The 11,211-nt window shown below is 44.1% G+C and overlaps 1 long non-coding RNA gene across 3 annotated transcripts; it reads right to left on the bottom strand.

The window, feature by feature from the left end:
• Window positions 1-498: 498 nt before the first annotated feature.
• Window positions 499-11,010, bottom strand: LOC309876948. Of its 3 annotated transcripts, XR_014317289.1 has the most exons (5): window positions 10,716-11,010; window positions 7,435-7,537; window positions 5,430-5,508; window positions 4,239-4,472; window positions 499-4,141 (listed from the first exon to the last, which is right to left on the bottom strand). It is a non-coding gene; the product is annotated as an uncharacterized lncRNA (long non-coding RNA). The 3 variants fall into 3 exon arrangements; XR_014317290.1 differs by lacking the exon at window positions 5,430-5,508; XR_014317291.1 differs by lacking the exon at window positions 7,435-7,537.
• Window positions 11,011-11,211: the final 201 nt, after the last annotated feature.

Below are 11,211 nucleotides of genomic sequence, written 5' to 3'. Positions count from 1 at the left end.
AGTCAGCTCAGATGCTCCCTTCAAATCTGAATCACCTGGGGATTTGGCTGTCTTATAAACAACACATATTGCCACTTGCCAGGCATTTACATACCAGAGAAGTCTAAGGGAAATTCTTCTTCCATGTGCTGTAAGGCTTCTTTTAACAAGTATGAGTGTATACAAAGGCACATATTTTTTAAAATACGATTTCTACTATAGATAAAACAGTAAGCAACAGCCCAGCTATGTTTTACTTTAGGCCTGCTTTAAATATGTATTCTAAGGTCCTTTGGCCCTTCTTGTGTATGGATAATCAAAAGCATTTGTTAGTTGTTATGTTAACTTCTCACCACTTGCTGAAGTCAGTGGAGTATTTGAAAATGCAAGGTAGAAGCTCACCTCTTCAGCCACTCTGAAAACACCATTTTATATACACCACCTACAGATCTTTGCATCATTCTCCAAAGAATGTGCCATTGTTAGTACAGGATAATGTTTACATAGATGGTGCTTTTCTCATGTTTTTCCTCCCGTGTATGCTGCTGATGGCAATGGAAGCTTGCCATTTTGGGATACGTGGGCTCATACACATGATCAGCATTGAGGCCTGCATTACTCCCTGGGAAGCCAGAGTGGTGGGGCAGAAATGGCTGTAAAAACATGGCAGTGGTGTACATTCATCAAAGCACTCTCCCTTACATTGGAAGTGTAGCCAGGAATGCCTCCTGATCTCCCTGCCAGATCTTATCAGGTGTGTTTTATAGCCAAATATCTTCCTTTATAGTTTCACTGCATTCTTCAGGTAATTAGGATTGGCAATTCTTTTAATATAAACTGTTAGCATCCCTACCAAGCAATAAAGCATCTGCAAAAAGAATCAAGTTGCTTAATTTAATTGAAAGTATCTAATGGGGTTATCTGGAAGAAGCATTTTTATTTATTTATTTATTTATTTATTTATTTATTTATTTATTTATTTATTTTTAACCTGTTTAAAAGGAAATAAGCACTTATCTCCCTACAGCAAATGCAGCTCATGCTTTGCTAATTCATTATGGGAAGCATTTTTTTTTATTATTATTTATTTATTTATTTATTTTGTGCTCATTCCCCCCAAAACAACTGGAAGAAATTAAGCTTCTTTTTAATTATTCTGCTGCATGTTTACTACATTATTCAATTCAGCTTCAATAATAATAATAGTAATAATAATTAGAACATACAGGGCATTTTACATCCTCATAATGGCCTACAGCATTAACTACTGCATCCCAAAAACATTCTGCACTTGAATTAAATAAGCCCACTACTGCAGGTAAATTACCATTTCCTTTGCAACTTATCTGATATAATTTACATTTACAGACACACACACACACATGAGAAATCACATTCCTGTTCTATTTCTAGGGCCAGACCCAGGTGCTGTGATTTCTCGGCTTCCTAGGACAGCACCCAGGACAAAGGTTTTTCCCATTGCTTCCCCCTCTGTCACTGCGCTGATCCTCTGGGAATTTGTTAAGCACAGAGCAGCGGTTGACTTCTGCAGAGCAGCATTTTCCCTTCAGGGAGGAAACGTTCCTAGAGCTGCTCTGCTTTGTCCCTTGAGGCTGCCTTTTCCATCATGGCTACAAAACCCCTTGGGGAGGCTGGGCAGCTGGCTGGGACTACGGACTTTCATTCAGAGGGGTTTTGTGCCTCCGTTGCCTACCCCATCTACCTCCTGCCTCTTGTCCCTCACTCCCACCACAAGCCACCAGTGGCAAGGGCTGTGCAGCACAGGCACGGGCAATGCTGAAATAAGCACAGTCACAGAGGAACAGCTAGCAATTTCTCCCTGTTCTGTTTACCTCAAATTGCTGTTTGAAGTGACTTTCCCATCACATACTCCTACCAAGGAAAAGTAAGAGCCCTTTTGGGATAAAGTGCATGTAACACTCTTTTAGGAAACTATAAACTGGAGACAGCTCTACTGCCTGGGAAAGGAGATAGAGAGTTATTTTTACTCTTAAATTCCTTAGGGGGAGAGGCACTCAGATACAAGTGTGATGAGAGCCATACAAGTACATAGAGAGAGAGAGTGCAAGTGGAGGAAAGGAGTGATTAATGCAGCTGGGCTACACTGCTTGCTGGGAGATGAAACTGAACCGGCAAAACCAACATTTTGACAGAAACATTCCACTCCAACTATGGTAACTTTCAAGTTTAAGATACCATCAGCACTATTAACCCTGGTTTCAAACATCTGTGGCAATAACCGTGGCCACCAGCTGAGAATGACGGCTACCCCTAAAGCAAATGACCAGAGATAACCAGTCCCAGTCACTCTCTCCCAGCTGCCTGGTAGGCTCTGTCACTCTGGATCTCACTGGAGGTGGCCCCTCTCCAGGGAAGCCTGCCAGAAACCAGCTGAGCATTGATAGCTCACTTGTGTAACAGGGAAAGAGCTGGTCTCCGATGAAAACCCATACAGGAGTCCCTGCACTATGCCACAGCCAGGGCCCCAGGGCAGTGTGTCCTCTCCTCTACCTCTCTGCTGTGCTGCTAAGAGTAAAACTCAGTCTGTCCAACCCAGGACCGCAACACTCACATCTCCATCATCAGTGCCAACACCACTGGAAACACTGTGGGACAAACAAGCAAACGCAAGTGGAGACAAGGTCATTGCTTCTTGACTCCAGGTTTGGAGCAGAAGTACTGGCCACTGCCAACCATCAAGATGTAGACCGAAAAACTCTTAAATTAGTAGCAGAACAGGGGGCATGAAGAGGGAGTTGCATGGCTGATTTTGCTTTTGCCTATTTAAAGAAGAGGGAAATTTCTAGTCAGGCAGCAAGGGCAGCTGTGTTTCTAAGAAGACTATGTTTTCATGCTTTGTATTTTGGGTGAGTATCTGTGAGACTGCAGATGTAATTAGCAGATAGATCAAACTGCAGCTTAAAAAACCCTGAAAAAAGCACTTTGCACAGTTTGGTCATTTCTCCTCAGGAGCTGTTCGTGACTCACTGTTCCTACCAAGCAGGAAAATGTGCCTCTAAATTTCACCTGACAGAAAATGTATCACAGTGTCAGCTGCATTAGGGAATGACAAACGCAGCCCGGCGGTGGTACTGTCAGACAACTCTCAGATGCCCTCAGCAAGCACAGGTGGAGGAAGTAACCTGCCTCAGTCCCAGCAAGGTAAAAGGACTTGGCCAGCTCGAGGACACACTTAGACAAGTTCAGCAAATTGTAAAAGCACTCATTAATCTCTGTAAAATGAGCCTCCCGGCTTCCTGGGAGGAGGGCGTGTTGAGGTGGAATCTGGGTGACCTGCCTATAAGCAGAAAACTGACTTAGAAATGGTGTTTGGCCTCTGAACAACTTCTGCTGTGTGGAAAGGGCCTTCCCCAAGCCCACCTCATACAGCAGGCACAGTCTGTACAGCTTCTGGGAGCTTTTTGGCTCTGAGTGGCCAGGCCATGCTGAAGCAGAAGTGCTCATGTTGCCGCTGACCAGGGGAGCACCTAACAGCTTACCCCACTTTTGGGATCCAGCCTTGAAGGTCCTGCGCTGTGGATGTGCCAGCCTGCACAGAGAGATGTCCCAGTGCCTAACAGAGGTGCCTGTGGACTGTTACTGCCTATCCATGAGAGGAGCAGTGTTTTTGCTTTGGCCATGCAAACTCAGGATTTCATATTGAGAGAGATAAGTTCATTCCCTGTATGTATACTAATAGGAGTTAGGATCATATGTACCCCATTCATAAATTGTGTTTATCTTTCTCTAACTGACATTTTTAAGCCACACAATATGGGTACAAGGTGGTGGGTGGAGATGGGTATCCATCTCTTGTCCTCTGGCTTCTCTGGGAGCTGTTACAGAATGTTTTGTTAAAGCTAAGCCTGACTTCAGCTTCTGCCTTAGCTTCTACCTTGAGATTTCTGATCCCCTGCAGAGTTAAATTTATTTTCCTAGTTTTTAAAAATCCTTTTTCAAAAAGCCTGAATATATATATGTAATGTATATATATGTATATATACTAAAGCAATTGCAATGAGCTCTGATTTCTCTATATATTCTCTATATCTTTATCTATTCAGCGATGTCTCCTTTTACGTAGATCTCAAAGAAATGGATGTTGTATGCCGGGCAGTGAGTGAATTCCTCCAGCCAGACCCTAAAAAGGATTAGAGGAAAAAATATCAATTATAAGCAAGCTGGTTTTGATCTAATGACAAAGTCCTGGATCAAACAGAGCTGATAGTCTGGACTACCTGTCTGTGCTGTGCTTGTTTTCCTTCAGCCCTTCTGATGCAACACAGATGTCAGGCAGTGCAGCAGCACAAACCTCTGTCTGTGGCACACCTCTCCAGATGAGCTGCTGCAGGAGCTAGGATGGGGAACCCAGTGGCTTCGGCCAGATTTGTGGTGAGTGCACTGCATGAGTAATCTGCAAATTCTTTGAAATCTCAGCCTTTCCAGATTCCTTCAGTGTCCCTTCCTTCACACTATAAACAAAGGCAAACATTGTAAAAAAAAAAAAAAAAAAAACAACAAAAAACTGGAACAATGGTATCCATCAGGTCCTACATCTCTACAAACCCACATTTGATAGGCTGTGATTAAGCAGTTGGCCAGACAAGATAGCCAACACATCAACAAACATAGCTGTAGCATAAACAACATCAGCGTGCAAAGGCAGTTAATGAGAAACGTGCTTGTTTCTCAAAAATCCATGAAACTCCCCCCAGAAACCTGAAGGGTCTTTCACTGTAGCTGTACTTCTCCTGTCCCTAAAACCATCTCAGCACCCAGCCTTTGCTCTCCCCAGACAATCAGATTGTCTTCAAAACTACAAAACAAAACAGAAGGCTGCGTTCTTTTTGAACTGATTTTTTTTTCCCACTTTGAAAATCAGAAATATGTTTGAGAAGGAAGGAAGGAAGGAAGGAAGGAAGGAAGGAAGGAAGGAAGGAAGGAAGGAAGGAAGGAAGGAAGGAAGGAAGGAAGGAAGGAAGGAAGGAGAGAGAGAAAGAAAGAGAGAAAGTAAAAGAAAGAAAGAAAGAAAGAAAGAAAGAAAGAAAGAAAGAAAGAAAGAAAGAAAGAAAGAAAGAAAGAAAGAAAGAAAGAAAGAAAGAAAGAAGGAGAGAAAGAAGGAAAGAAGGAAAGAAGGAAAGGAAGAGAAGACCCACTAATATTCAGGTAACCATTTGTTTCCACAGCTATGCTCTCATTAAATCTTCAGCTATCACAAGGCTATAGATAAAGCATAAGAGCTGGCAACATCAAGATGTCACTTCAAATCACAGCCAAGGGAGCAGGGCTTCAAGCAGGTCTTTCAAGGGCTCGCACCCTGGGGTGGATCTGCTTGCTGTTCACGCGTTGCGTTACATGCAAGGGAAGGAAGGGAAGGAACAGCTGCAAACTCCACCAGACCCTGTGGCTCCAAACAACCTCTCACCAACCTCAGCCGGGCTGCTGCAGAGCAAGAGGGGAAATTCTCTCTCCCCCCAGACTTCATCAAAGCTGCATTGGTCCCATCTCCTGCAAGTGTGGGGAGAGGGAGACAATTTAGAAACACTCATCTGTCCAGAAAGGACGGGGAGAATGGAATGGACAAACTTCCTTATTTGTTATCCAGGATGTTTCTGTCCTGTTGCCAGAGGACTATGCTTTTTCTTATGCAACATAACATGACAATAAACAAACATTGAAAGCTGTGGGGGAAAAATAACAAATGCACTGGTGTTTGGAGCATGTTTTGGTCCATTGCTAGTGAGGCCCCGAGGAAGAGATGTCTATTTTTGTACCCATGTCTCAGGCGGGAGGCCAAGCCACTGCTTGGAGGCACGCCACCTTCCCATCTGCTCATGGTACTCTCCATCCCTGTTACAGCTGTGGTGCCTCCGACAGTGGTGGTTTTCCTCCTTGTGGTGGGATGCTGTGGGTGTATTGCAGGCATTGCAGCCAGGTTAAAGCCCACCTTTGTGTGAGGCTTTCCCTCTGCCTGCCGAACAGAAAGGGTGGGGGGCTGTGGAGGAGACAAAGAAAAGCCACTTCACAGCATCTTTGTTGGCTGTTGACTTGAGTGGATTTAGGTTGCTGTATATGAGTGTTTCTTTCACACCCTTGTCTCACAATTCTCAGCCTTGTTTCCCAGGAGATTGGTTTCACCCTGGTTGGCATCATACTGCCCTCTGCTCCATATGCGCTTTACCACAGAGGATGTGACAGTCTGCAGTAGTGAGTTTTGCCTTCAGGCCATCGAAGTGTTAAACCCCTAATGTGCTCACAGGCTGGATGTGCATGTACATCCCTGAGGGCAGGTTTGTATTAAGGCCCAGAATGGTCTCCCAAAGGCCATTAAAGTTGGTGGAAAGGCACACTGTGGGCGGTGACTGGATCAGGTGGGCAATGGCTTCATAATTGAAAGGGCTTAAAAAATTCACGATCAATTCATCAGAGGTGGCAACTCATTAGCTGGCAACTGATTTTTGAGATGTTGCCAGCCCAGCCTTCAGAAAGCATCCCTAATCCCCAGGGTACCAGCGAGGAAGAGGTGTGTTTGGCACTCCTGAAGTGGATCACGGGAGTACCCTAAGGATCAGCACCTGAAGACATTTCAAGTTTAGAGTCCGTGGAGCTCAGAGGTTGAACCCATTTGGTTCTGAAATGGTGGTGGAGATGCTTTGCTGCGTGTAAGTCAGATCTTCCTGCTGGAAGCCCTCATGGTTACCCCCACTGCTTTACTAAGCACACATTGTTACTATTTTTGAAAAATAGTGTCTCGCTAAGTTCTTCCCTAGTCTAAGAATAGTAATTCTTCAGAGAAATGGCTTTATTGCAGAGTGGCCTTGATGCAAAAATGAAACTGTCCCTTCACAGGATGGAGGGTTTCCAAATTTGTTAAAAAATACATGCATTTGACAATTTTACTGTATCTTATTGTGAGTGTGAAGTAAAATAGGGGAATTTTTGTGGCTTGACTTGCATTTCTGCACTTATATATGGTAATTAAATGTAAAAAATGTCAATTAAAAACAAACTTTGGCAAGCGATTAGTCAAAATATGTGTGCTTGAATTTTTTTAGGGGCTTGAGCGGGCATTCCTTTGACATTTGCTTTTTTTAAAAAACTGCCTTAAAATACAACACTTCAAAAGCAGCTGCTTTGTGTTCACAAAGAGGTTTCCATATGCAGAGTTAATGTCAGATGTACAAACGTGTATATGCCCAAATGACCATAGCCGATGGTAATAGGTTAGATAATTATTTGCACACTGCCTTCTCGAGACTGGCAGATCTCTGTTAGTGCTTGGCTTGTAAGGAATAATTAAGGACGGAAGGTGAACCCCACCAGTAATGAGTACCCCTGTCCCGCGCAGTGTGCCAGGAAATGAATTAATGTTGATGCCATGAGAGAAGAACAAGCAACCTTACAAAATTGCCTGGATTTTAAGGCCTTCCATACCTATTTCAGTGAATGCTACTGGGTCTTGATCTGGTCATGCACCTTTTCTGTATCTCATCTTCCTCATTTGCAGAGTGGGGATAATCGTCTCTTGAAGTGCTGTCTGGTATAATAAAGACAAGTGCACCAGAAGCGGAGAAATCATCGCAGGGAAGGGTTGTTCATCGTCATACATAAAATTGCCTGATTAGCTTGTGCTCTTGTGAAAGATAGGAAGGCAGAGTGAGAGCTCATCAAGTTTTTTTGTTATTGCAAAAAATTGCTTAAAACAAGCTGGAGGTTCAGATGTTTTATTGCAGGAAGGGGTGGTGTCCAGCCTCACGGGCTCTCTTTCTGTCTGGTGGGCCTTCACCCTGCCAGCAGGCACGGCCCTGACTATGACCCATCCCCAATCCCAACAGAAGGCTCTTTCTAGCCATGGTCCCGCACCTGCCTTGGGGACTGCTCAGCTGCTGGGCCGTAACTTCCTCCTGCTAGGGAAAATTCAGCCTCTGAGAGCAAAACCATCTGCTCTGAGAAAACCCCTGCAGGAAAGCCAGGCAAGCGTGAGGTCTCCCGGGGACTGGGAGCACTAGTGCAATACGCAGTCATCACGAGAGACAATTAAGAAATCTGCTCACAAGAGAAGTGAGGGTAAACATGGTATTGTGTGCTACCCAGTGTTTATCATAGGGATTTTGGATTTAAAAGATAAATAAACACACAGCCTGTGAGCAGTGAGGAAGTAGGTGCAGATCTGTGTCCGATCGTGGTAGAGATCTGGTGGTTCATCAGGGACAACTCGGCAGAGGCTGTAGAGGCACCGGGATGTGACAGGCAGGTGGCTGCACTCTCCTTCCCCACATCTCCATCGTGCTTAAGACAAACTGGGATCTGGTGGCACAGCCAGAGTCTTGATGATCTGGCAGCAGCCAGAGAGAAAAACTTATACCTTCCCACCCAGCACTGCCACCTACATGTAAGTGTTCCCAGTCTGGGCTGGTCTGGGATGGACAGTGAGGGAATCAATAAGATTTTTACTAATATTAGTGCACTTTAAGCAAAAACTGGCATATAATTAGACATCTACACTAAGAGAATCAGGCTTAGCAGATTGATCAAATATCAACATCAAAATTAACTGCCAAATATACATGTAATTAGCACAGTAAAAACTTCTGGTCATTAACTGTGGACCAGAAACCTGAGGCATCTTCAGAGATTAGGGTGAATGGAGAATAAGGTGGGGGAAGAAGAAGAAAGAACTATTATTTGTGAAATAAGATTTTGATATTCCAGTAGTTGAAAGAAGAATACAACCTGAATTTCCAGCTGTGGACATTAACTCTCAGATGAACACACTTATAAAGAAAATTATAAACAAATAAGTATGTGGTTGCCCAAAGCAATTTTTGCATGTCTTTATTGCATTAAAGCTCAGAGGATTTGATGGGGAATTTTTGTGGCAGTGCTTGTGAGGAATGTGTCACAGAGCTGGAAGGAGGACTTTTCCATTCAGTTCTCCACCACTCCAAAGGCGAGCACCAAAAGACACTATTTATTCCTAAATGTGATTTTGGTTCGCTAGTTCTGGTGAAGGCAGCTCTGAGGGAACAGTGCATTCTTCCAGGTGACATTTGGGAAGCTGCTTTTGTCCTGGTTAAGGAGTCAGTGGTCCCCCGGGATGCAGGATTTGTCATAGCAAATGGGAGGTCTTGTCCCTCCACACAGAGATACATCAGTATTCCTGTGGAAGGCACTTACAAACTGCGCTGCTCAACGTTTCCTCTTAAATTCTCTTCAAAAATGGCCATGGAAGGAGGCTTTCCACCTTCTTCAGAATTCTCCAGTTCTTTATAGTATTTACTTTCATCTTTTGGCAGAGAGCTTTGTAGGCTGAGCCCATTCTGAGGGAAAAGCACTTTGGTTTTCCCCTTGTACTAGTCAGTTCATCACTCATGTGGGACCAGATGCTGAACTAAGGCGAAGGCACTTTAAAGCTTGTCTAAACAAAATCCTTCTTTTAAAATCCAGCTCTTTCAGGTCTTGTCAGCAGCTCCAGGCATCACCAGAGCATATTGAAAAGCAATTTGTGACATCTGCATTCAGCAATTTAAGTCTGGGTCTTGCCACAAACAGCTTAAACTGGAAGAGCATTAAAAGGTTAAAAGGCCAAAGCTGCACAGAGCAAGTTCTCCCCAGGGATGCAATATTAGTTGATTGTATGGTCCTGGAGGTAGAGGGAGGTTAAGGAATGGCTGCAGACATACTGCTGAGCTGTTGCATGGCTGAGCAAGTCACTCGGCCTGCCGCAATCCTAACTGGGCAAGGAAGAAGCTGGATGTTGAGAAACCCCAGAGCTTCATCTTAGCTGAGCAACTTCACCTTTCCTGAGTGACTTTATGGACTTCCCCTGCACATGGTGAGGACAGCGCAAAAGTGTGGCCTGGAGAATCAGTAGCTCAAGGGGCCAAACTCCCATCCCAGCTCTGTGGAAAAACACAGCAGACATTCACATCACTGGGTGCTGTGTGGATAGATCAGGATTTGGCCCCAAAGAACCATATAGAAAATGAGAAGCAGGAGGTGCCACACCAGTGGGGTGGTGGAGAGGAGCCCTGTCCCCAGCCCCTTCCTTCCTCACACACCCATCATGCTTCCCCCCATCCCCACACACAGACCTTTGGGTGTGGGGCCAGGGCTACACCAGCTTCCCACCAGCCTTGTCCTCATGATTGTGCTGTGTGGAGCTGGGCACTTCCCTTCATGCCCCCTGCCCTCCATCCCATCCTTTCCACCCATCATGGAGGGGAAAACCAAATGCTGTCCGATACTGGGAGGGTGATGGGAAACTTCATGACTGCGTTTCCCTACAGGGAGGGCAGGAGGAATCACACACAGTTAATACATATTCTTTTCCTCTTTCCTGTCTTACTGCCACTGCTGAGCAGTTTAAGTGTTCTTTAAAATAGATTTAATACACTAGGCTCTGATCTTAATGTATAACATTTAACAAAACTATTTCAATTAAAATTCTGTTGCTGTAATTCTGAACTGAAATGTTCCTCTACAGTGTTTGAAATCAAAGCCAGCTCTTTTCTGTGGCATACAGGAACTAGAAAAAAAACAACGAAATGTTCAATAAACAGGAAACAAAACAACTTTGTCTTTACTGTCCAAGCTAAAAATACCACCCAACACCCATCAAATAAAAGAAAGAAACATCCTCAAACAGAGGAAAAGAGACTTGATTTTAGAAGCTTGTCAGTATCATTTGTAACAGAGGTAAATAATTTACTTACATATATGAGTTTAGGTCATACAGTTTCCATCCATGCCACTGAACACAATTTGATGCCTGCTGTGTTCCTCTAGGTTGCATATAACTGTGTTGCAACAAACAGAAAACAAACTAAACAGCATCTGGCACGGGTTTTCCTTCTCAGAGGTGAATTTTTATTCCACCTGCAAAACCTGATTTCATGCCATGCATGCTAAAATCCTCACTTGCTTACTAACAGGTACAGTTGCAAGATAAAATTAAAGAGCACGGAGTAATATCAATATAAGACAAGTCCTTGTCACCTCTCCACTAACTGCCAGTGGCAAACAGCAAGAACATCCCTGCACAAGGGACAATGAAGAGTGCAACACTACTCCTCTTTCCAGATATAATTTGCTCCACATGCTGTTTATCCTGATTCTTCCAAACCACGTCTTGGCTAGAAGGTAGGTGATGACAGGTCATGGGAGAAGCAGAAGAATTTTGCAGCTTGTCTTGGCTGTACCGAGTATGCC

Source organism: Aythya marila, assembly GCF_965140915.1.
Source record: "Aythya marila genome assembly, chromosome: 3".
NCBI lineage: Eukaryota > Metazoa > Chordata > Aves > Anseriformes > Anatidae > Aythya > Aythya marila.
Note: the sequence above shows the minus strand (reverse complement) of the source record. Positions and strands in the feature narration are given on the sequence as shown.